Source organism: Callithrix jacchus, chromosome 2, assembly GCF_049354715.1.
Source record: "Callithrix jacchus isolate 240 chromosome 2, calJac240_pri, whole genome shotgun sequence".
Lineage (NCBI taxonomy): Eukaryota > Metazoa > Chordata > Mammalia > Primates > Cebidae > Callithrix > Callithrix jacchus.
Genome location: NC_133503.1, coordinates 83587095 through 83613056, shown reverse-complemented (window position 1 = coordinate 83613056; position 25962 = coordinate 83587095). Strand labels below are relative to the sequence as shown.

The 25962-nt window shown below is 38.5% G+C and overlaps 1 non-coding gene across 1 annotated transcript; it reads right to left on the bottom strand.

Moving 5' to 3' along the window:
• Window positions 1-24199: 24199 nt before the first annotated feature.
• LOC118151809 (U6 spliceosomal RNA) lies at window positions 24200-24306 on the bottom strand. The gene has a single exon (XR_004740216.1). It is a non-coding gene; the product is annotated as a U6 spliceosomal RNA (small nuclear RNA).
• Between the last annotated feature and the right edge of the window lie 1656 nt (window positions 24307-25962).

Genomic DNA, 25962 nt, shown 5'->3' with positions numbered 1-25962 from the left:
ACAGATGCTATTCTAAGCACTTTATATGAATTATCTCATTTAATCTCAGTATTACCATTAAGATAGGTGTTATTATTACCCCTGTTTTATAGACAAAAAAATTTAGGCAAGGGTAGTAAGTAATTGGCTTAAGATTATATAACTACATTATATTTCACTCTTACAAATTAAAATATTTTTGAAGTATCTACATAATACTATGCATAAGACTGTAATGTATTACTCTGTAATAGATGCTAGCACAATTCTAGATGAATTTGGGAAGATTGAAGGTTGCCAAACTAATTTTGCATATGCTGTACAATTAGACATATTAGGTTTATCAGAGAAAGCATTAAAGTGCTCACAGAAATTTCCTATTATGTTCTAGGGTAAGAAATAGTTTAAATTGATTTGTATTTGTAAAAACGCTGAAGTAGAGATATTACAAGAAAAAATTGACAAGTAGTATTTATTTTAGAAAGAGCTCTGATTTCAAGGGTAAGGTTTAAGGCCTATACCTATTTGCTACAGTGGGGAATAAGGAAGTAGTTATAAACCTATATACCTCTCTCATCTTCTTCAGAGCTGAAAATATTTTATAGAGTATAGTGTACTTCTCAGCCAAGTCAAGTTAGGAGAAAAATCAGAACTAAGAAATGGAGAAGAGAAAGAATACATGAAGAGTAGTTGATAACTATGTTTTCTTACGCTGTCTTTGCAAACTGACAGCTCTTCTTTTAAAAATAGATAGTATTAGAAAGATTGCTTACTAATGACCAAAAAGTTTCTTGGTCATAGACATAAAAGTAAGGGACGTATATGAGTAGAGAAAATATCTGTCTTTTGTTGTTGTTTGATTTTCTGCAAACACACCATAAACATGAAACAAGGAAGATAACATGAAAACCTATCCTGAGATTTCTGAGCATTCCTGAGTTTGATGGCCTAGTTGTTGCCATAGACTTCATTAGCATGTGGACAATAGAAGTCATTTATGGAGGATTAAACCACTGGACCTCCTATTACATATTGCGAATAATTTCATACATAAGAAGATAGTTCTATTTTCAAACCGTACTCTGAAAATAACTGCTCTGTATGTGTTTACTTGATATACTTTTTGCATATTTGTGTGGCATACACAGAAAAAATCCTTTTTTCTTACATGTCAAAATAAGTTTCTTTAAGATAAATTATTGATGTTTAGAGAATTTTAAAATCACATAGTTTTTTTTAAAGTTTTATTCAATATATTATTTTTTTATTAGAAGTTTAAAAACTACTAATAGTAGTTCTATTTACTTAGCTATTTACTACTTTAAAACAAGGTGGTCATGTGACTAATTATATCACTTTGTTTTCACAGCCACAATGTCAGATATTATTTTCCCATTTCTAAAATTGATAAAGGAATGAAGCTCAGTCATGTTAAGCAATATTTCCAGACTTAAAGGCCAGTAAAAAGGCAAGAATGAATTTAAAGCAAAAATCAAATAAACCTAATGCTTTCTCCCCTTAAAGCTCATCAATATACATTATTAGAGTTAATGTTGAATCTCTAAAACATAAGATTTGTTTGCAGTGGTTCTTATTATTATGTCTTCCACAATCCTTTGGAGATCTTAATAGCTAATAAGGCTCACAAAGAAAAACTTCCATGTTATAATATTTTCAATTCCTCCTCTTTAACCAACATCAGTCATTTCTGTTCTACTCTCTTCTACCTCCAACTTTGCCTTCTCCTTTTCAAAAATAACTCTCTTTATTTAAAATCAAACACTTTGCAAAGTGCTATAGACTCCTACACACTTCCTACTTTCAGAATCTTCTGCCAATATTTGTCATCCATATTGCCACCATCACTATTTTTCTAAAATATACTTTTGCTTGTACAATTTCTTTGTTTTAAAATCTGAGGATGTAAAAATTTTAAATTTTAAGTTTAGACTCCTCAGGAAGGTATTCAGTGTCTCAACCTCTCTTTCCAGCTTAAGCACTCACATTTCCTGGCTTAGGCTGCCTATTTTCCAGTTGCACTGAATATACTCAGTGGATTCTGCATGAGCTATTGGGAATTAAATGTCTGAATCTTTCCAGTGGATTACTATTTCACCACATGTGTGGTCACAGCCAGAGATAAATTCATACCAGATTCCTGAAGCCTGCAGGCTTTGTACGCTCTGGTTGTTATTTGATGATTCAGATCCACACTGCCAAACCTTTGTAAACCTGGAGTTTTATCTGATAGATTCCAGAAAAATGCCTGAAGAAACTTTGGCCATTTCCATCTCCAAATAAAATCTGAAACCACTTCCCGCTAGAAAATGTAAATTTGGCCCTGATGGTTTTTACTTCTCTGTTGTCGTCAGTTAGGTCAAAATAATAGGTTTGAGATAATATTTATTATTCCTAAAAACAAATCCTAGAAAAAGTATTGACAGATGCTATTTTAATTGGTTTGGTCTCTCCAGTTATTAAATAATCATGAAACCTCTTCTGTTTAACAACTACTTGAGGTACTTTGTATTCTTTCCTCAAAGTGGAGCAGTTTCTAGCTGCTAATGCTGTCATTGATTTTTCCATATCAAATACAATGTTACGGTCTGTTGTTTCCATAGCAAACATATAGCATCTGTCTTCAAATTCAGACTGTGATTCTATGCTAGCTAGTAATACTTTATATGACCATATCCTTCCATTACAAGTATGAGTGGATTAATATTGATTTTTTTTCCCTTCTTGTCCAAGACTGAAGTTCTGTCTTAGCTATAATTTACACAGCTGGCATCTGAGGATACGCTTACTCCTCCTTACTTTCATGGTAAGTAGTATTGCTTTGTCTGAAAATCAGTTTACTCTTTTTTTAACCCATACTTAGGTTGAAAAGGCTCCACACTTGCAGTTCCAGCCATTTATGTTGTCACATGTTTCCAATAATATCTTGGAGCTTTTAGACATTTGGAGTTTTTAACGCATACAAAACTTTGGAAAACCACAAGGAGCTGGCAAGAGCACATTGCATTCAACTTAGCTAAACACCAAGAATGTTGAAACAAGTGTGTGTGCGTGCCTGTGTGCACTTGTGCGTGTGTGTTACCTATTTTATAATTTTAAATTCTGGATCACTTAGGTCAAAAATTTTCAGCACAATCTTTCTGGTTTGTTCTATTATAATCTTTCAAATTTCCCTTCACTGTAGCCTCCCAAATACGCCCACTCTCACCTCTACACCATTGCTCAGGAATATTCCCTGCCTACGGTGCTCTCATTCTCTTCTCTCACTACACTAAGCTTAGCCACTCTTCAAAACCCAGGTCCAATTTTACCTTTTCCTTAAAGATTATTGCAATTTTTCTGGTTCCTGGTGATTTTTCCTTTTATGGTTTTCTTTCAGGAGTAAAGGTAGCACTATAAATATTCACTTGTAATTACGTCTCTTGCATTTATGCAGTATGGCCCTGAATACCACCAAAGATATTGGAAACTCCTAGATAAAACATATGTGAAGGAATCAAACCACAGTGTCTGACAAACATTAGTTACATGAATATGTACTATGTTTTACAGTTCTTTAGTATCTCATTCAGCACCTATGATCAAGTTAGGATAGTATTAATTGGTAGCTGAACATGTCCAGCGGAGATGGGATTTCCTGTTCCCATGCTGACAAAGTTGAAAGAGGACCAAACTAGGAATTAAACAATCTGAGTTTCTTCCTGGGCTTCACCATTGTCAAATTGCATGACCTTCAGAAAGTTAATTAGTTTGCCTAAAAATGATGTTTTTGTGCCCGCTTGCACTACAGAAAACTCCTTTCTTTTTCATACTCGCAATCCAACATCCACAGGACTGAGTCTGCTCTAAAGTATGTATTCTGCTTCCTATTTTCATGGGTGATTGGAGTAAAACATTCCTGACTCAAGTTTAGCCAACCAGATTCTGCTACAAGGGGAGACTGAGAGAGGGAATCTGTAGATCGTAGTTTATAAGTTGCAGAATTATAAATTCTATGATGTGTTTTGGAAAATGGAAAATTTGATCTGCAGACTTAAGAATGATGAAATTCACAAGAAGAGATGAAAAATAGGACAGGCCATCAAGGATCAAAGTGTCTCTCATATTTAATTCTAAGCCTTGGCCGAGGCCTGCCTGTACCCTGACCCTGATTTCTTTTGAGACATGGGCTATGACTTACCTTAACACACAGTACATGTTTGTCTTACTACTGCAGTATTCTGAAGTCTCATACAATGCCTGGCCTAGAGATGTGCTTCTTGAATATTTGTCAAATGAGTGAATAGATTCTGCTTTTTTTTTCTTATTACATGTTTTCTTCATCTGTCTGTTGGAACAAAGCAAGGGGTCCTGACTAATACAGCATTGGGCTAAATAATATCTGAGTCCCACTATAATGCTGTAATTTGGTGCTTCTTATGTGATCAAATTGGCCTTTTTGTAAATATTATTATACTTTCAAAAATATTGAAGGGACTTAATGAAATAAGGTCCCAACTTAATGAAATGAAATGAGAAGACAAGATTAAAGATAAAAGGATAAAAAGGAATGAGCAAAGTCTCCAAGAAATATGGGACTATGTCAAAAGACCAAATTTACGTTTGATAGGTGTACCTGAATATGACAATGAGAATGAATCCAAGCTGGAAAATACTCTTCAGGATATTATTCAGGAAAACTTTCCCAACCTGGCAAAGCAGGACAATATTCAACCCCAGGTAATACAGAGAACACCACGAAGATATTCCTCAAGAAGAGCAACCCCAAGGCACATAATCATTAGATTCATCAGGGTTGAAATAAAGGAGAAAATACTAAGGGCAGCCAGAGAGAAAGGTCAGGTTACCCACAAAGGGAAGCCTATCAGACTTACAGCAGATCTCTCAGCATAAACCCTACAAGCCAGAAGAGAGTGGGGGCCAATATTCAACATCCTTAAAGAAAAGAACTTTCAGCCCAGAATTTCATATCCAGCCAAACTAAGCTTCACAACCAAAGGAAAAATAAAATCTTTTATGAACAATCAAGTACTCGGAGATTATATTACCACCAGGCCTGCTTTACAAGAGCTTCTGAAAGTAGCATTACACATAGAAAGGAACAACCAGTATTAGCCTTTCTAAAAATATACCAAAAAGTAAAGAGCATCAACATAAAGAAGAATTTACATCAACGAATGGACAAAACAGCCAGTTAACATCAAATGGCAGTAATCCTAAATTTAAATTGACTAAATCCCCCAATCAAAAGATACAGCCAAAACCCAACAGTATGCTACATCCAGACCCATTTCACATGTAAGGACACACAAAGACTCAAAACAAAGGGATGGAGAAAGACTTACCAACCAAATGGAGAGCATAAATAAATAAATAAATAAATAAATAAATAAATAAATAATAAATAGCAGGAGTTGCAATTCTCGCATCTGATAAAATAGATTTTAAAGCAACAAAGATATAGTGATAAAAGGATCAATGCAACAATAAGAGCTAACGATCCTAACATCCAGATACATAAGACCTATAAAGAGACTTAGACTCCCTAGACTCTCACACAATAATAGTGGGAGACTTCATCATCAATATTAGATAGATCAACAAGACAGAAAATTAATAAGGATATCCAGGACTTGAACTCAGATCTGGAACAAGTAAACTTAATAAACATTTATACAACTCTCCACTTTAAAAACACAAAATATACATTCTTGTCAGTACCACATCACACCTACTCATAGGTTTAAATGAAATATTGATTGGCCATTATTAAGCACAATTATTGGCATAAAAGAGATTTTCAATACCCATTTTTAGAATAAAGCAACATTTCGTTCTCTCTCCCTCTTTTTCTTCCTCTTTCTTCCTCTCCTTCACTCATTTTTTCTTTCTTTTCTTCTCCTTTCTTTAAAAAAATTACAGAAAAAAAATTAAAAAAATATTGAAAGGAATTAGCTAACATTTATTCTTTCTCTACTATATTTTAGACAATTTACGCTTCTTTTTTTACACTTTCCAACAAAATGATGATAACACTCCCTATGATCTAATTTTCAGAAATAAAAGCTAATACTCAGTGGTAGTCTTGAGTAGGTGATAAATTAAAATTTGAACCTGCATATTCACTTCTAAGCCCTTTATTCCCTTTCTACTCTATCATCTAGCCTGAAAGAACTGGTGATACAACCTGTGTACTGAAGAACTGATGATACAATCTGTGTATTGGAATTTTGCAATGTTTTTTAGGGATGGCTTTGTGATTTACAGTAAATCTAATGATTTTCATGTGCAGGTTAATTAAAAAAAAACACAAGCAGTTTATTTTCACATTTATGAAGTGTCACATAGCTATATCTTAAAAATTCATGTATTAACTTTGTAATTCTTTTTTTTTTTTTTTAATTTTTTATTGGATTATAGGTTTTGGGGTACATGAGCAGAGCATGCAAGACAGTTGCGTAGGTACACACATGGCAGTGTGCTTTGCTTTTCTTCTCCCCTTCACCCACATTTGGCATTTCTCCCCAGGCTATCCCTCCCCACCTCCCCCTCCCACTGGCCCTCCCCTTTTCCCCCCCAATAGACCCCAGTGTTTAGTACTCCCCTTTCTGTGTCCATGTGTTCTCATTTTTCATCACCCACCTATGAGTGAGAATATGCGGTGTTTCATTTTCTGTTCTTGTGTCAGTTTGCTGAGGATGATGTTTTCCAGATTCATCCATGTCCCTACAAACGACACGAACTCATCATTTCTGATTGCTGCATAATATTCCATGGTGTATATGTGCCACATTTTTCCAATCCAGTCTATTATCAATGGGCATTTGGGTTGATTCCAGGTCTTTGCTATTGTAAACAGTGCTGCAATGAACATTCGTGTACATGTGTCCTTATAGTAGAATGATTTATAGTCTTTTGGATATATACCCAGTAATGGGATTGCTGGGTCAAATGGAATTTCTATTTCTAAGGCCTTGAGGAATCGCCACACTGTCTTCCACAATGGTTGAACTAATTTACACTCCCACCAACAGTGTAAAAGTGTTCCTTTTTCTCCACATCCTCTCCAGCATCTGTTGTCTCCAGATTTTTTAATGATCGCCATTCTAACTGGCGTGAGATGGTATCTCAATGTGGTTTTGATTTGCATCTCTCTGATGACCAGTGACGATGAGCATTTTTTCATATGATTGTTGGCCTCATATATGTCTTCTTTCGTAAAGTATCTGTTCATATCCTTTGCCCACTTTTGAATGGGCTTGTTTGTTTTTTTCCTGTAAATCTGCTTGAGTTGTTTGTAAATTCTGGATATCAGCCCTTTGTCAGATGGGTAGACTGCGAAAATTTTTTCCCATTCTGTTGGTTGCCGATCCACTCTAGTGACTGTTTCTTTTGCCGTGCAGAAGCTGTGGAGTTTCATTAGGTCCCATTTGTCTATTTTGGCTTTTGTTGCCAATGCTCTTGGTGTTTTGTTCATGAAGTCCTTGCCTACTCCTATGTCCTGGATAGTTTTGCCTAGATTTCCTTCTAGGGTTTTTATCGTGCCAGGTCTTATGTTTAAGTCTTTAATCCATCTGGAGTTAATTTTAGTGTAAGGTGTCAGGAAGGGGTCCAGTTTCTGCTTTCTGCACATGGCTAGCCAGTTTTCCCAACACCATTTGTTAAACATGGAATCCTTGCCCCATTGCTTGTTTTTGTAAGGTTTATCAAAGATTGTATAGTTGTATGTATGTTGTGTTGCCTCCGGTGCCTCTGTTTTGTTCCATTGGTCTATATCTCTGTTTTGGTACCAGTACCATGCTGTTTTGATTACTGTAGCCTTGTAGTATAGTTTGAAATCCGGTAGTGTGATGCCCCCTGCTGTGTTCTTTTTGCTTAGAATTGACTTGGCTATGCGGGCTCTCTTTTGGTTCCATATGAAGTTCATGGTGGTTTTTTCCAGTTCTGTGAAGAAAGTCAATGGTAGCTTGATGGGGATAGCGTTGATTCTGTAAATTACTTTGGGCAGTATAGCCATTTTCACGATATTAATTCTTCCTAACCATGAACATGGAATGTTTCTCCATCTGTTTGTGTCCTCTCTGATTTCGTTGAGCAGTGGTTTGTAGTTCTCCTTGAAGAGGTCCCTTACGTTCCTTGTGAGTTGTATTCCAAGGTATTTTATTCTTTTTGTAGCAATTGCGAATGGCAGTTCGCTCTTGATTTGGCTTTCTTTAAGTCTGTTATTGGTGTAGACGAATGCTTGTGATTTTTGCACATTGATTTTATATCCTGAGACTTTGCTGAAGTTGTTTATCAGTTTCAGGAGTTTTTGGGCTGAGGCGATGGGGTCTTGTAGGTATACTATCATGTCGTCTGCAAATAGAGACAATTTGGCTTCCACCTTTCCTATTTGAATACCCTTTGTTTCTTTTTCTTGCCTGATTGCTCTGGCTAGAACTTCCAGTACTATATTGAATAGGAGTGGTGAGAGAGGGCATCCTTGTCTAGTACCAGATTTCAAAGGGAATGCTTCCAGTTTTTGCCCATTCAGTATGATATTGGCTGTTGGTTTGTCATAAATAGCTTTTATTACTTTGAGATACGTTCCATCGATACCGAGTTTATTGAGGGTTTTTAGCATAAAGGGCTGTTGAATTTTGTCAAATGCCTTCTCTGCGTCAATTGAGATAATCATGTGGTTTTTGTTTTTGGTTCTGTTTATGTGGTGAATTACGTTGATAGACTTGCGTATGTTGAACCAGCCTTGCATCCCTGGGATGAATCCTACTTGATCATGATGAATAAGTTTTTTGATTTGCTGTTGCAATCGGCTTGCCAATATTTTATTGAAGATTTTTGCATCTATGTTCATCATGGATATTGGCCTGAAGTTTTCTTTTCTCGTTGGGTCTCTGCCGGGTTTTGGTATCAGGATGATGTTGGTCTCATAAAATGATTTGGGAAGGATTCCCTCTTTTTGGATTGTTTGAAATAGTTTTAGAAGGAATGGTACCAGCTCCTCCTTGTGTGTCTGGTAGAATTCGGCTGTGAACCCGTCTGCACCTGGGCTTTTTTTGTGAGGTAGGCTCTTAATTGCTGCCTCAACTTCAGACCTTGTTATTGGTCTATTCATAGTTTCAGCTTCCTCCTGGTTTAGGCTTGGGAGGACACAGGAGTCCAGGAATTTATCCATTTCTTCCAGGTTTACTAGTTTATGTGCATAGAGTTGTTTGTAATATTCTCTGATGATGGTTTGAATTTCTGTGGAATCTGTGGTGATTTCCCCTTTATCATTTTTTATTGCATCTATTTGGTTGTTCTCTCTTTTATTTTTAATCAATCTGGCTAGTGGTCTGTCTATTTTGTTGATCTTTTCAAAAAACCAGCTCTTGGATTTATTGATTTTTTGAAGGGTTTTTCGTGTCTCAATCTCCTTCAGCTCAGCTCTGATCTTAGTAATTTCTTGTCTTCTGCTGGGTTTTGAGTTTTTTTGATCTTGCTCCTCTAGCTCTTTCAATTTTGACGATAGGGTGTCAATTTTGGATCTCTCCATTCTCCTCATATGGGCACTTATTGCTATATACTTTCCTCTAGAGACTGCTTTAAATGTGTCCCAGAGGTTCTGGCACGTTGTGTCTTCATTCCCATTGGTTTCGAAGAACTTCTTTATTTCTGCCTTCATTTCGTTGTTTACCCAGTCAACATTCAAGAGCCAGTTGTTCAGTTTCCATGAAGCTGTGCGGTTCTGGGTCGGTTTCTGAATTCTGAGTTCTAACTTGATTGCACTATGGTCTGAGAGGCTGTTTGTTATGATTTCAGTTGTTTTGCATTTGTTGAGCAGTGCTTTACTTCCAATTATGTGGTCAATTTTAGAGTAGGTGTGATGTGGTGCTGAGAAGAATGTGTATTCTGTGGATTTGGGGTGGAGAGTTCTGTAAATGTCCACCAGGTTTGCTTGCTCCAGGTCTGAGTTCAAGCCCTGGGTATCCTTGTTGATTTTCTGTCTGGTTGATCTGTCTAGTATTGACAGTGGAGTGTTAAAGTCTCCCACTATTATTGTGTGGGAGTCTAAGTCCTTCTGTAAGTCATTAAGAACTTGCCTTATGTATCTGGGTGCTCCTGTGTTGGGTCCATATATGTTTAGGATCGTTAGCTCTTCTTGTTGTATCGATCCTTTTACCATTATGTAATGGCCTTCTTTGTCTCTTTTGATCTTTGTTGCTTTAAAGTCTATTTTATCAGAGATGAGAATTGCAACTCCTGCTTTTTTTTGCTTTCCATTAGCTTGGTAAATCTTCCTCCATCCCTTTATTTTGAGCCTTTGTGAATCCTTGCATGTGAGATGGGTTTCCTGGATACAGCACACTGATGGGTTTTGGATTTTTATCCAATTTGCCAGTCTGTGTCTTTTGATTGGTGCATTTAGTCCATTTACATTTAGGGTTAATATTGTTATATGTGAATTTGATACTGCCATTTTGATTCTAAGTGGCTGTTTTGCCTGTTAGTTGTTGTAAATTCTTCATTATGTTGAAGCTCTTTAGCATTCAGTGTGATTTTGGAATGGCTGGTACTGATTGATCCTTTCTATGTGTAGTGCCTCTTTTAGGAGCTCTTGTAAAGCAGGCCTGGTGGTGACAAAATCTCTGAGTACTTGCTTGTTCGCAAAGGATTTTATTTTTCCTTCACTTCTGAAGCTCAGTTTGGCTGGATATGAAATTCTGGGTTGAAAGTTCTTTTCTTTAAGAATGTTGAATATTGGCCCCCACTCTCTTCTGGCTTGTAGTGTTTCTGCCGAGAGATCTGCTGTGAGTCTGATGGGCTTCCCTTTGTGGGTGACCCGACCTTTCTCTCTGGCTGCCCTTAGTATTCTCTCCTTTATTTCAACCCTGTTGAATCTGACGATTATGTGCCTTGGGGTTGCTCTTCTTGCGGAATATCTTTGTGGTGTTCTCTGTATTTCCTGCAATTGAGTGTTGGCTTGTCTTGCTAGGTGGGGGAAATTTTCCTGGATGATGTCCTGAAGAGTATTTTCCAGCTGGGATTCATTCTCTTCGTCCCCTTCTGGTACACCTATCAAACGTAGGTTAGGTCTTTTCACATAGTCCCACATTTCTTGGAGACTTTGTTCATTCCTTTTTGCGCTTTTTTCTCCGATCTTGGTTTCTCGTTTTATTTCATTGAGTTGGTCTTCGACTTCAGATATTCTTTCTTCTGCTTGGTCAATTCGGCTATTGAAACTTGCGTTTGCTTCGCGAAGTTCTCGTATTGTGTTTTTCAGCTCCTTTAATTCATTCATATTCCTCTCTAAGGTATCCATTCTTGTTATCATTTCCTCAAATCTTTTTTCAAATCTTTTTTCAAGGTTCTTAGTTTCTTTGCATTGATTTAATACATGATCTTTTAGCTCACAAAAGTTTCTCATTATCCACCTTCTGAAGTCTAATTCCGTCATTTCTTCACAGTCATTCTCCGTCCAGCTTTGTTCCCTTGCTGGTGAGGAGTTTTGGTCCTTTCTAGGAGGCGATGTGTTCTGGTTTCGGGTGTTTTCCTCCTTTTTGCGCTGGTTTCTTCCCATCTTTGTGGATTTGTCCGCTGGTCGTCTGCGTAGTTGCTGACTTTTCGTTTGGGTCTCTGAGTGGACACCCAGAATGTTGATGGTGAAGTATTTCTGTTGCTTGGTTTTCCTTCTACCAGTCTAGCCCCTTCGCTGTACGACTGTTGAGGTCCGCTCCAGACCCTGCTTGTCTGGGGTGCACCTCTAGTAGCCGTGGCACAGCGAGGGATGCTACCGGTTTCTTTTTCTGCTCTCTTTGTCCCAGGATGATGCCTGCCTAATGACAGTCTTTTGGATATAGAGGGGTCAGGGAGCTGCTTGAGGAGACAGTTTGTACTTTATAGGGGTTTAATTGCTGAGCTGTGCACTCTGTTGTTCATTCAGGGCTGTTAGGCTGCTATGTTTGATTCTGCTGCAACACAGCTCATTAAACAACCCTTTTTTTTTTCTCAAATGCTCTGTGTTGAGGGGTTTGGGCTTTATTTTTGGATGTCCGATCAGGTGTCCTGCCCAGCTCGAAGGCAGACTAGCCACTGTTTGGCTGCCGAGGCTCCGCCCTGCTGTTGTGTGATTCGCGCTGTTCCTGCCGGCTCTGCTGTGGTCTCCGCCACGCCCTGCGGCGGAGTCTCTTCGTTGTAGCGTGTTGCCTCAGCAAGGGCAGGCTGCGTCAGCAGTGGGCGTGTATCTCAGTAGGGACGGGTTGCCTCGGCAACGGCTGGCTGCGTCAGCAGTGGGCGTGTATCTCAGTTGGGGCGGGTTGCCTCGGCAACGGCTGGCTGCCTCAGCAGTGGGCGTGTATCTCAGTTGGGGCGGGTTGCCTCCGTAGTGGTGGACGCCCCTCCCCCACAGAGCGTCTCGGACCGTCTGCCCGGGATAGTTTGAAATCGCGGTTTTGTTCGTCCCACTGGGTATCCCAAGCGATCTGTCCCTGCAATCCCCTGGGCTGGGCTACTGTGCAAGTCTCGTTCAGTCTCAAGTCCAGCCCTCTCAAGTCTCAGGTTGCCGGTTCAACAAGGCACCCGGACAAGCGCGCCCTGTGGGGATTGCTGGGTAGGGCCGGCCGCCGCCGCCCCGGCTGCCGGCTTCGCCAGGCAGACCTACTGCCTGGCGTCCCGTGTCTTTTTATACTTGGGAGTTTCCCCGTTCTGTGGGCAACAAAGATCAGTCTGGAAATGCAGCACTGACTCACCGTTTGCGAATTCAACGCGGGCTCCAATCCTGGGTTGTTCTCACAGCGCCATCTTGAGTCCCCTCCAACATCTGTTTTTTCAACTTTGTAATTCTTATCCTTGGGAATTATGTGCATGAATAATTGCCCCACAGAGTAGCATGGGAAATGTTCTATATAAATGTTAGTTAAGAGTTATGAAAGTTCAAAGAGAAAGAGAAACATTCAGAAACAGCTTTGTGGATAAATGAGCATTTTTAATTTATCTGTGCAGGAGGAGAGAATATGGACACATGGAGCTTTGGAAGCCAAGTGTATGCCTGGTGGAGGGATGACATGAGCTGAAGGAAGAAGTGGGAAAGTAGGTAACTGTCATATCCATTTGATTATTTGAACTTCAGTAAATCTCCTGAGATGTAATGACTACTGAATAGCAACAAGATATATTGGCATTTTCTGATTTGACTTGTACTTTATAAGATATATCAGAGTACTGGGTTGTAATAGAAACTGACTATTGGAGCTATAAGAATATTTTGAGCTGAATATCAATTAGCTCAAAAAATTATTGGAAAATCTGGAGATTCAGACACAAAATTAGGACAGGATCCAGGGCTATAGGAATTACTTAACATCTAGTTGGGAGGCCAATGCTTGAGTGAAGGAACTTCAGCATACATAAAGATCCATTTATAGAACTCCTATTTTTTTTTTTTTTAGTGTTATGGACTGAATATTTGTGCCCCTCATTCATATGTTAAAGCCCTAACCACCCCCCAATGTAATGTTATTTGGAAATGGAACATTGAGGAGGTATTAGGGTTAGATGAACTTGTGAGGGTGGGGCCCTAATAACAGCATTTGTACCCTTATAAAATGAGACACTAGAGGGCAGTGAGAAGGCAGCAATTGGCAAGCCATGAACAGAGCCTTCACCAGATCCCAACTATGCTGGCATCCTGATTTTAGATTTGCAGTCTCCAAAACTATGAGAAAATAATTTTCTGTTCTTTAATCTACCTGGCCTATGGCATTTTATTATAGCAGCCTGAGTCAAGACAATTAGATACTGCTCTGAAGAACATAGATATTAGTCTGTTCTCATGCTGTTTTAAGGACATACCAGAGACTGGGTGTATTAGTCCATTTTCACACTGCTGATGAAGATATACCAGAGACTGGGCAATTTACAAAAGAAAGAGGTTTAATGGACTTACAGTTCCACAAGGCTGGGGAAGCCTCACAATCATGGTGGAAGATGAAAGGCACATCTCACATGGCTGCAGACAAGAGAAGAGTGCAGGGAAACTCCCATTTTTAAAACCGTCAGATCTCATGAGACCTACTCACCACCATGTGAACAACACAAGAAAGGCCTGCCTCATGATTCAACCACCTCCCACCAGGTCCCTCCAACAACACATGGGAATTGTGGGAGTTACAATTCAAGATGAGATTTGAGTGGGAACACAGCCAAACCACATCGTTCTACCCCTAGCCCCTCCCAAATCTCGTGTCCTCACATTTCAAAACCAATCATGCCTTCCAAACAGTCTGCCAAAGACTTAAGTGATTTCATCATTAACTCAAAAGTCCACAGATCAAAGTCTCTTCTGAGACAAGGCAAGTCCCTTCCACCTATGAGCCTATAGAATCAAAATCAAGTTAGTTACTTCCTAGATACAATGAGAGTACAGCCATTGGGTAGAAACAGCCATTCCAAAGGAAGAAATGGGCCAAAAAAGGGGCTATACTCCCTATGCAAGGAGTGACTGCTCTGAGATCCAGCAGAGCAGTCAAATCTTTAAGCTCCAAAATGATCTCCTTTGACTCCATGTCTCACATCCAGGTCACACTGATGCAAGAGGTAGCTTCCCATGGTTTAGAGCAACTCTACCCCTGTGGCTCTGCAGGGTATAGCCTCCCTCCTAGCGGCTTTCATGGCTGATGTTGAGTGTCTGTGGTCCTTCCAAGTGCACAGTGCAAGCTGTTGATAGGTCGATCATTCTGGGGTCTGGAGGATGGTGGCCCTCTTCACATATCTCCATTAGGCAGTGCCCCAGTGGGGACTCTGTGTGGGGGCTCTGGCCCCACATTTTCCTTTTGCACTGCCCTCGCAGAGGTTCTCCCTGAGGGCTCCACTCCTGCAGCAAACTTCTGCCTTAATATCCAGGCATTTCCTTACATCCTCTGGAATCTAGATAGGAGGTTTCCAAATCCCAATTCTTGACCTCTGTGCACTGGCAGGCTCAACATCATGTGGAAGCTGCCAATACTTGAGGCTTGCACCCTCTGAAGCCATGGCCTGAGCTCTATGTTGGTCCCTTTCAGCCATGGCTAGAGGAGCTAAAACAGAGGACACCAAGTCCCTAGACTGCACACAGCAGAGGGACCGTGGGTCCTGCCCATGAAACCTGTTTTTCCTCCTAAACCTCCAGGCCTTTGATGGTAGGGGCCGCTGCAAAGGTCTCTGATGTGCCTTGGAGACATTTTCCCCATTATCTTGGTGATTAACCTTTGGCTCCTCATTATTTATGTAAATTTCTGCAGCCAGCTTGAATTTCTTCTTAGAAAATGGGATTTACTTTTCTATTGCATTGTCAGGTTGCGTATTTTCCAAATTTTTATGCTCCATTTCCCTTTTAAAATTGAATGCCTTTAACAGCACAGAAGTCATATCTTAAAGGCTTTGCTGCTTAGAAATTTATTCCACCTGGTACCCTAAATCATCTCTCTTAAGTTCAAAGTTCCATAAATATCTAGTGCAGGGGCAAAATGCTACCAGTCTCTTTGCTGAAACACAACAAGAGTCACCTTTGTTCTAGTTCCCAACAGGTTTCTCATTTCTATCTGAGACCACCTCAGCCTGGATTTTATTGTCCATATCATTATCGGCATTTTGTTCAAAGCCATTCAACAAGTCTCTAGGAAGTTACAAACTTTCCCACATTTTCCTGTCTCCTTTTGAGCCCTCCAAACTGTTCAATCTCCTGCCCGATACCCCATTCCAAAGCCATTTCCACATTTTCAGGTGTCTTTTCAGCAGTGCCCAACTCTACTGGTACAAATGTATTGTATTAGTTTCTTTTCATGCTGCTGATAAAGACATACCTGAGACTAGACCATTTACCAAAGAAAGAGGTTTAATGGACTTACAGTTCCATGTGGCTAGAGAGGCCTCACGATCATGGCAGAAGGTGAAAAGCATGGCTCACATGGCAACAGAAAAGAGAAAAGAGCTTGTGCAGGGAAACTCCCATTTTAAAAACCATCAGATCTCATGAGACCCACTCACCACCATGAGAACAGCATGGGAAAGACCTGCCCCCACAATCCAACCACCTCCTACCAGGTCCCTCCCACAACACATCAGAATTGTGAGAATTACAAATTTAGATGAGATTTGGATGGGGACATTGCCTAATCTCATCTCTGGGTGTTTTACAAAAGAAAGAGATTTAATTGAATCACAGTTCTGCATGGCTGGGGAGGACTCACAATACTGGCAGGAGGTGAAGGAGGAGCAAAGGCATGTCTTACATGGTGGCAGGCAAGAAAGTGTGTGCACGAGAACTGCCCTTTATCAAACCATCAGATCTCATGAGACTTATTCATTATGAGAACAGCATGGGAAAAACCTGCTGCCATGATTTAATTACCTTTTACTGGGTCCCTCCCAAGACATGGGGATTATGGGAACTACAATTCAAGATGAGATTTGGGTGGGGAAACAGCCAAACCCAATCAACAGAGAAGAAAAATTATAATCCCTGCCCTCAAAATATATACTCTAGGAAAAATGCAGTAGCTCACATCTATGCTCCTGGCATTTTGGGAGGCTAAGGCAGGAGGATTGCTTCAGGCTGGGGGTTTGAGACTAGCCTGGGTAACATAGCAAGATCCCATCTCTACAAAAATATACAAAAATTAGCCAGGTATGGCAGCACATGACTGTAGTCCTAGCTACTTGGGAGACTGAGGCAGAGGGTCTCTTGAGCCTAGGATTTGAGGATATAGTGAGCTGTGATTATACTGCTGCATTCCAGTCTGGGTGACGAGTGAAACACCATCTCTAAAAAAGCACATATATATTTATGATATATATTATATACCTTATCTATCTATCATCTATCTGCCTCATATATATATTTTACTGAAGCATATTTTCACTAACTTCCTGAGAAAGGGCAACAATGGCTGCCCACCTCTGTGTAAGTACCTCTGTGATCAGAAGCACCCTCATTCATCAAAACATAGCTTCATAATATGTAAAGAACAGGGTCCTCATTACTCACTCTGGCTACCAAAACTGTGTATAAGATATTCCAAGAATCATATACAGTTACCTTGCCAAAGGTCTGGAGGGTTGAAGATGGGTAGCTACTGTTGACCTAAAATTGAGCAAAAGTAACTGCAATTTACTATATGAGCCTTTCCTTGAAAGTTGTAAGGCTTCAATAGGCTCCAGATTTTCAAAAATAGTTACATCAGTTAGATTCTTCTAGTGAAATTGGAAGGGGAAAGATTCCTTGTGCTTCCTACTCCATCATCTTCTCAGAATCCTCTCTCTAAAATAATACATATGCATTTATTTAATACCTATTTTCAGCCACATGCTAAAACCTCTTGGAAAGGTACATTGTGTTCCTGAATCTTGAACCTCTTATTTTCAATTCCTTCAATGGAAATATCTTCTCCAAAAGGAGCATAGACAGTGAAGAGAAAGATTTAGTTAACTATCTGGGTGCAAATACAAATAGAGTGGTGGAAAGACGGGGTTATTCATTGCTTTGTATATACCTTTTCAAATACTCTTTACTTGCAGCTCAGCCTAATGTTCAAAGTGCTGAGCTTCTCAGGCAGTTCTTCAAAACAAATTGGTTCATTGGTTGTTGGTTTCCCCCTTCTTCTGGCACTAACATTTTAAGTTTTTCCACTGTGCTAAGCTAGTTACCACTCCACTATTTCCTTCACATCTTTCAAAAGTTGGTTGAAATAAATTCATCTTCCTTTTCTTCTCTATTGTCCTCCTTTCCTTGTGGGGCAATAATATAATCATGTCATTTATTATTACATTACCGTTTTATCGGGTTTTGTGGAAGAAGAAAAGATAAGCACATGTGATCCCTTTAACAACATTTAACTAGAAGTGAGACCCTTGTTAATATGAATAATTAACAAGCATCTTAGATGATTCCATTATATAATTGTTTGAGAAGATTTCTTTAGAGGAGAAATGGACATGAATGGGGAGAAATATTACCTCAGGAGGTAACATCTGAAGGGCAAGTACAACTTGGCTGTGAAAGAAGTCCAGGGAGTAGATTGAGGAGAGGGGATAGTATGGTACAGGCCTGAAATATACAACTCATCCGAGGAATGTAATGATGCTTCCTGTGGATGAAGCACAAGTTGGGAGTGGAATGGGGAGGCTGTAATGATGGTGATGGTAACAGATGAGGGCAAAGTAGGAGAGTTGTGGAAAGATTTTAAGTAAATAAGAATGATTATTAGTTGCAGTATATAAATAGGTGATAGAAGAAAGGAGAAAGCAAAACACAAATGTGGAAGTAGGGAGACAAACTAAGAGCCATTTTCTATGACCAAAATATAAGATAATTACGTCAAACACTAGGTGACAATGACAGTATGAAAAGGCAAAAGTAGATAAGTTCTACAAATAGTTTGGAGGAAAAATACAGTTTAGTGAATAAGTATATAAAGAGATGAAAAAGGAATGCTAAAGGTGACTGCCAGGTTTGATTTTGGGACAACCGAGTGTAGTGACATCGTCCATTCTGAAGGAGAAACATTTTTGAGAGGAGTGGCAGAGAACTAACTCACTGAGATTAAATGTAGACGTTGATTTTGATAACCACAAGATATCTAGTAGAAATGTTTAATAGTCTCTTTGGATTAGAAGTTCAGGAAAGAATTGGGGCTGGAGATAAAAGAGAGAAGAGTCATTAGTTTATATGTTATAGTTGGAGAGTAGAAATTTCTTGAGAGATTATAAAATCAGAGTAATAATAACTACTAGTTATTAATTATTATGTAACATTCATAGTTTTGAGTACTTAATACTAACTATACAAAAACTCTTTCCCACCTTAGTAAAGGGAAAACAGGAGCCTGAGGGATTAGGTTACTTTCTATGTATTCAATGATACACATGTGACAAAGCTGAGATTCAAACCTAGGTTTTCCTCAACTCTATATTCTCCTCCTGTTTTGCTTTTCTCAAAAATAAAAGCAGGTAGGTTGAAAATGAAATTCATCTAAAGAGTAGGCAGATGAAAAGAATTCCTGAAGGTTGATGATACGGGGCAGTGAAATTAGCAGAGAAAAACTGAAAGAATATGATGTGGAATTTAATGGGAAAGAGAAATTCAAGGAAGGAACAGTTAACCGTGGCAAATGCCACAAGAAGGTTAAATAAGAAAACAGAAATTTGTCTATTGTATTCATTCACAAAGGGGTCTTTGCTGACTTCCCTGAAAGTGAAGTCTGCAGAGTGTTGGAGACCAAAGCTGCTCAGTGAGGGCTGTTAAATGAGAGAGCAGTTGGGACATAGAAACAAGTAATTCAAGATGTCAGGCTGCGCAGGCAGAGTGAGGTGAAGGGCACTTGTTAGATAGAGTGCATGGTGGAGGGATAACCTGAGAAGTTAGAGCATGTCTAGATGCTAACTGGGAAGAGTAAATAACTGACAGTGAATTCACAAAGAAAGAGCATAATTTGTAAGCTAATGTCACTGAGGGAGGCCACCATAACTTTGGAATAGTTTTATCCTTAAATTTTTAAAATTCAAAACATTTTTATATTTTTTTCATTAGAAATATAATTCTGCCTTCTTTAGAAATTTTAAATACCAGAATATATAAATTAGAATCTGAGTGTACCCCTGTAATTTCAGTTATACCCCAAGATAGCTGCTTTTGAAAATTGTTTAGTCTTTCAAACTTTAAAAAATGAAACTGTAAACACACATATATATACTAATAAAATGGAATTATAATATAGACATTGTTATATGCATAGTTTTTATCTTTAAACAATATATCATGAACAGATACATTTCTATGTTAATAATATAAAGCAACTTCAAGCTCTTAATGTCTTCACAGTATTCCATTAGGGAATATATTTAATAAATTCCATTTTAAATTCTATTTTTTAATTGAAATATAATGTACATATTTATGGGGTACATAGGGATGTTTTGATAAATAGTGTATAGTGATCAGATGAGGGTAATTAGGATATCCATCATGTCAAACATTTATCATTTCTTTGTGTTGGGAATATTTCATATCCTCCTTTAGCTATCTGAAACTGTGTGATATATTGTTAATCCTTGCCATCCTACAGTAGTACAGAACACTAGAACTTATTCTGCCTAATTGCCAATTCCATATTTATGAACATGTAGAAAGCTTTCAATTTTTTTCTATTAAAAATTCCAATAGAACAGCTATACTTACATTTTGATCTTTATTTCTTAAAATATTTTTTGGAATATTTCCAAAAATATAATGGCTGGGCCAAAGAATACATTGCTAGATAGCACTAATCCATTCTCCTATTGTTGGCAAATAGCTGGGGAGAATTTCTTCCACTGATTAGATCCGTAGAAATAAAAGGAGATTGTAAACGAAGATCTGACTTTCCAGAGTGGGCAAAGCAAGCTGAGCAACTATCCTGCTCACCTTTCCTCTTGCCCTCACCACTTTCACCATGTTTTCTAATTTCTCTGTGAAGTAGGAGACAAATTTTCCTGCTCAGAGTGAAGATGAAAGCGTAGGTATATATGCTTAAGGAAAATACAGATTATTTAAAATAGTAACTATGAGGAGAGAAAGGGAGCTGCGTGCTGAAACGGTGGAGGAAATCAGGTAGCCTTGAGGCCTTATTTCATGTTAAAGGCCATGAAATTGTAATCAGCAATCTTCCTGATCATGCGATCTTTTTCCCAGCAACATTCAGCAAACTTGGTTTAGGAACAGAGAATATAGCCAGAAGGATTTATCCAGGTTGCTGTTTTGTTAGATGGGTGCAGTCAAGGAACAGGGAGCTAAGAAACGATGGTCTGTGAGGTCCAAGCTAGATAAGAAGGAAGAGAAGACTGATAGGCAGCAACTTATAGATTTAGAGAAATTAGTGCACTAACCAGCTGACAGTTTTATAACCATATCTAGCTGTACTCATATTACTGTCAATGCCCTCAGTATATTTTTTACGTATTATAATTTACTCACTTGTATATTTTATAAAGCTGTGCTTTTGGAGATATCCATAGCAAACTGCAATTAATCAATTTACCAATTGACAAGTCAAAATTTCTGTTGCCCTTCTGTCTGTGTATGTTTGCATTTCCAGCTATTGAGACACAACATGCAAATATACTGATCTGTGGAGGTACACACAAAATATGGCCATTAAAGATTGTCAGATGTACACGAAACATGCTTGTTATGGCCATATCACTAAAGCTAATTTGTTTTATTATAGAATTTTAAAGAATGGAGATTATATTGCTCTAATAAATTTATATGACCAGATTTTCATAAATTTCTTTGAGGGCCACTGGTAAGCACTGTCTTTAAAAATTGCCATAACTGAACTTTTTTTCTAATATTTTATACTATTTTCTGATAGGTTATAATATTCAGTGTCTTGTGAATTTTTTGAGTATCTATGTGTAGCAAAATGATTTCAGGTTACATCATTTTGCTCAAATGGAATACAATTCCTGTGAGCTATTTTTATCCAAAATTTCCTTGATGACTTTTGTTTGTTTTTAAGACAGAGTTTTGCACTGTCATCCAGGTTGGAGTGCAGTGGTACGATCGTGGCTCACTGCAACCTCTGCCTCCTGGGTTCAAGCGATTCTCCTGCCTCAGCCTCCTAATTAATTGGGATTACAGGTGCCCACCACCAGGCCCAGTTAATTTTGTGTATTTTTAGTAGAGATGGGGTTTCACCATGTTGGCCAGGCTGGTCTCAAACTCCTAATTTAGTGATTTACCCACCTTGGCCTCCCAAAGTGCTGGGATTACAGACGTGAACCACTGTGCCCAGCCAATTTTTTTAAAAATTAAAAACAAATAGACCTCACAATATGAACCATTATGACATACTTAAGCTTGACTTCTTGCTCAAACTTAGAATCAGATCATACTTCTGTGAATTATCTGGCTGAGAACAATAAAATCAAGAAGGTGAAGTTAAAGGCCATTTTTGTTATTCTTTCTTAAGAAGTAAATGATTTCACACCGTATTTTTCTTTTTCCATTTGTATTAAAACCTTATTACTATAACTTGTATATTATTATTTTAGTAAATTCACTACAATTCTTTTATTTTATTTTATATTTGAGACAGAGTCTTGCACTGTCACCTGGACTGGAGAGCATGGCGCAATCTCAGTTCACTGCAACCACCACTTCTGGGTTCAAGTGATTCTCCTGCCTCACCCTCCCTAGTAGCTGGGACTATAGGCATGCACCACCACATCCAGCTAATATTTTGTATTTTTAGTAGAGACAGGGTTTCACTATGTTGGCCAGGCTGATCTCAGACTCCTGATCTCGTGATCCATCCACCTTGGCCTCCCAAAGTGCTGGGAATACAGGCATGAGCCACTGCAGCCAGCCTCATCTTTTTTATTCTTGTAAAATAGCATTTAATAGATTTGGTGGGTTTGTCACTAGAGGGAATTTTCATAGAGAAAGACATGAAATGCAATTCTTTTTTTTCCATATTATATGTTATTAATGAATATTTCTTGTTTATATATATATATACATATTTTATTGCACTTTAGGTTCTAGGGTACATGTGTAGATCATGCAGGATTGTTGTATAGGTACATACATGGAAATGTAGTTTGCTGCCTCCATCCCCCCATCACCTGTATCTGGCATTTCTCCCCATGTTATCCATCCCCAACCTCCCTACTCCTCCCTGTCCCTCCCCTATTCCCCACCAACAGACCCCAGTATGTGATGCTCCCCTCCCTGTGTCCATGTCTCCTCATTGTTCAACACCCACCTGTGAGTGAGAACATGCAGTGTTGGATTTTCTGTTCTTGTGTCAGTTTGCTGAGAATGATGGTTTCCAGATTCATCCATGTCCCTACAAAGGATACAAACTCATCGTTTTCTTTTTTATGACTGTACATTCCATGGTGTATATGTGCCACATTTTCCTTGTCTAGTCTGTCATCAGTGGGCATTTGGGTTGGTTCCAGGTTTTTGCTACTGTAAACAGTGCCACTATGAACATATGTGTGTACATGTCTTTATAATAGAATGATGTGCAATCCTTCGGATATATACCCAGTAATGGGATTGCTGGGTCAAATGGAATTTCTATTTCTAGATCCTTGAGGAATCACCACACTGTCTTCCACAATGATTGAACTAATTTACACTCTCACCAAGTATAAAAGTGTTCCTATTTCTCCACATCCTCTCCAGCATCTGTTTTCTCCAGATTTTCTAATGATCGCCATTCTAACTGGCGTGAGATGGTATCTCAATGTAGTTTTGATTTACATTTCTCTAATGACCAGTGATGATGAGCATTTTTTCATATGTTTGTTAGCCTCATATATGTCTTCTTTTGAAAAGTGTCTGTTAATATTCTTTGCCCACTTTTGAATGGGTTTGTTTGTTTCTTTCTTGTAAATCTGTTTTAGTTCTTTGTAGATTCTGGATATTAGCCCTTTGTTAGATTTTTTTTCCCATTGCGAAATTTTTTCCCATTCTGTTGGTTGCTGGTTCATGCTAGTGATTGTTTCTTTTGCTGCAGAGAAGCTTTGGAGTTTAATTAAATCCCATTTGTCTATTTTGGCTTTTGTTGCCAATGCTTTTGCTATTTTAGTCATGAAGCCCTTGCGTATGCCTATGTCCTGAATGGTTTTGACTAGATTTTCTTCTAGAGTTTTTATGCTGTTAGGTCTTATGTTTAAGTCTTTAATCTGTCTGGAGTTAATTTTAGGGTAAGGTGTCAGGAAGGGGTCCAGTTCCTGCTTTCTGTACATGGCTAGTCAGTTTTCCAAACACCATTTATTAAACGGGGAATACTTTCCCCATTGCTTGTTTTTGTTGGGTTTGTCAAAGATCAGATGGTTGTAGATGTGTGGCATTGCCTCTGAGGCCTCTTTTCTGTTCCATTGGTCTATATCTCTGTTTTGGTACCAGTACCATGCTGTTTTGATTACTGTAGCCTTGTAGTGTAGTTTGAAGTCAGGTAGTGTGATGCCTCCAGCTTTGTTCTTTTTGCTTAGATTTGTCTGGGCTATGCAGGGTCACTTTTGATTCCATATGAAGTTTAAGGTGTTTTTCTCCAGTTCTGTGAAGAGGGTCACAGGTAGCTTGATGCAGATAGCATTGAATCTATAAATTACATTGGGCAGTATGGCCATTTTCACAGTATTGATTCTTCCTAACCATGAGCATGGAATGTTTTTCCATCTGTTCGTGTCCTTTAAAAATATGGAACGCTTTATGAATTTGCATGTCATCCTTGCACAGGGGCCATGCTAATCTTCTCTGTATTGTTTCAATTTTAGTATATGTATTGCCAAAGCAAGCACATGAAATAAAATTCTAAATATCCTTAATATATTTGTTTTTAAAATTACTGCCTTTTTTTTTTTTTAACAAATATCAATTCAGTACCTACATAGGGCCTGGAATTCTGAAAGGCATGGGGGAACAATGATGTCCATGATAGATGAGATCCCTTTCTTACTGTTTATAATCTGGGAGGTCCATGTTACTTTTAAAAGGATCCTATGTTATTAAATCAGATATTCTGTGGGATGGTTAATACCGAGTGTCAACTTGATTGGATTGAATGATACAAAGTATTGATACTGGGTGTGTCTGTGAGGGTGTTGCCAAAGGAGATTAACATTTGAGTCAGTGGACTGGAAAGGCAGACCCACTCTTAAGTGGGTGGGCACCATCTAATCAGCTGCCAGTGAATATAAAGCGGGCAACAAAACATGAAAAGGAGATGCTGGCCTAGCCTCCCATCCTACCTCTTTCTCCCGTGCTGGATGCTTCCTGTCCTCAAACATCAGACCCGAAGTGCTTCAGTTTTGAGTCTCAGACTGGCTCTCCTTGCTCCTCATGCTTGTAGGCTGTCTACTGTGGAATGTCATGAGATCTATATCTATATCTATATCTATAGGACTTTATTAACTTGCATGCTACCCCATATATATGTTTATTATATATATATGAGTTTATTAAGTTTTATATATAAATTCATATATAGAATATATATAGAATAAACTTATATATAAAAGTTTATTTTATATATATATAAGTTTATTAATAATTAACTTACATAATACCCCATTTTATATATATATATATATATAGGAGTTTATTAAGTATTAACTTACATGATATATATATTTATAAATATATAAAATGGGGTATATATATGTAAACATATATGTATACTAATGTTCACATATATATAAGGACTAATGTACACTGATTAATACACTGACTAATACATTCTGTAAGGTCTTGAGGAGAGCTGCTGGCTGAGGCATGGTGGGCTAAGAAGAAAAATCTATACCTAGAACACATAGCACATATTAATTCTTTGTTTCTTCATCACTGTTAATATGCAGAATATTCAGCAGTGGCAGCAGCTAGATCAGCATCAATCAGAGGGACTCATGATACTGGGCATGGGCATACTCCATTCCCTGCCAAGGCTTTGTTATGCAAATACTGGAGTGACCAAAGTCGGAGGCTAGCTGGTGCCTACTTGATGAGTCATCTGTAGTACAGAGACTTCTTTTGCATCTCTGGTGGTAATTGACATGACACACAAGTATCAACAAACTTAGCTCCCACTCCCATGGACCCTCCTGCATGCTTCTTTATCCTCCTGCATGCTTCTTTCCCATACTCCTTGTCTTTAATTTTCAAATCTTATTCCTTGTGGCACCCTTAACCAAGTCATTTGACATTACCTATAAATCTGGGTATATATTTACCTCAGACATTTTCCACTCTACACCAAGTTAATGAACAGGTATATTGCTCAAAGCTCTATCCATTGTGAAGATTTCCCCTCCTTATTTTTGAAGAACTGTGCTGGGTGTGTGGCAACTGGACAATTTCAGACTGCATAAACAAATCTAGCTGATCAATGCATAAACCAGACCTAATCTCTTATTGGGCCATCATATGAGTTGCGGTAGAGACAGTGTCACAATAGTGGT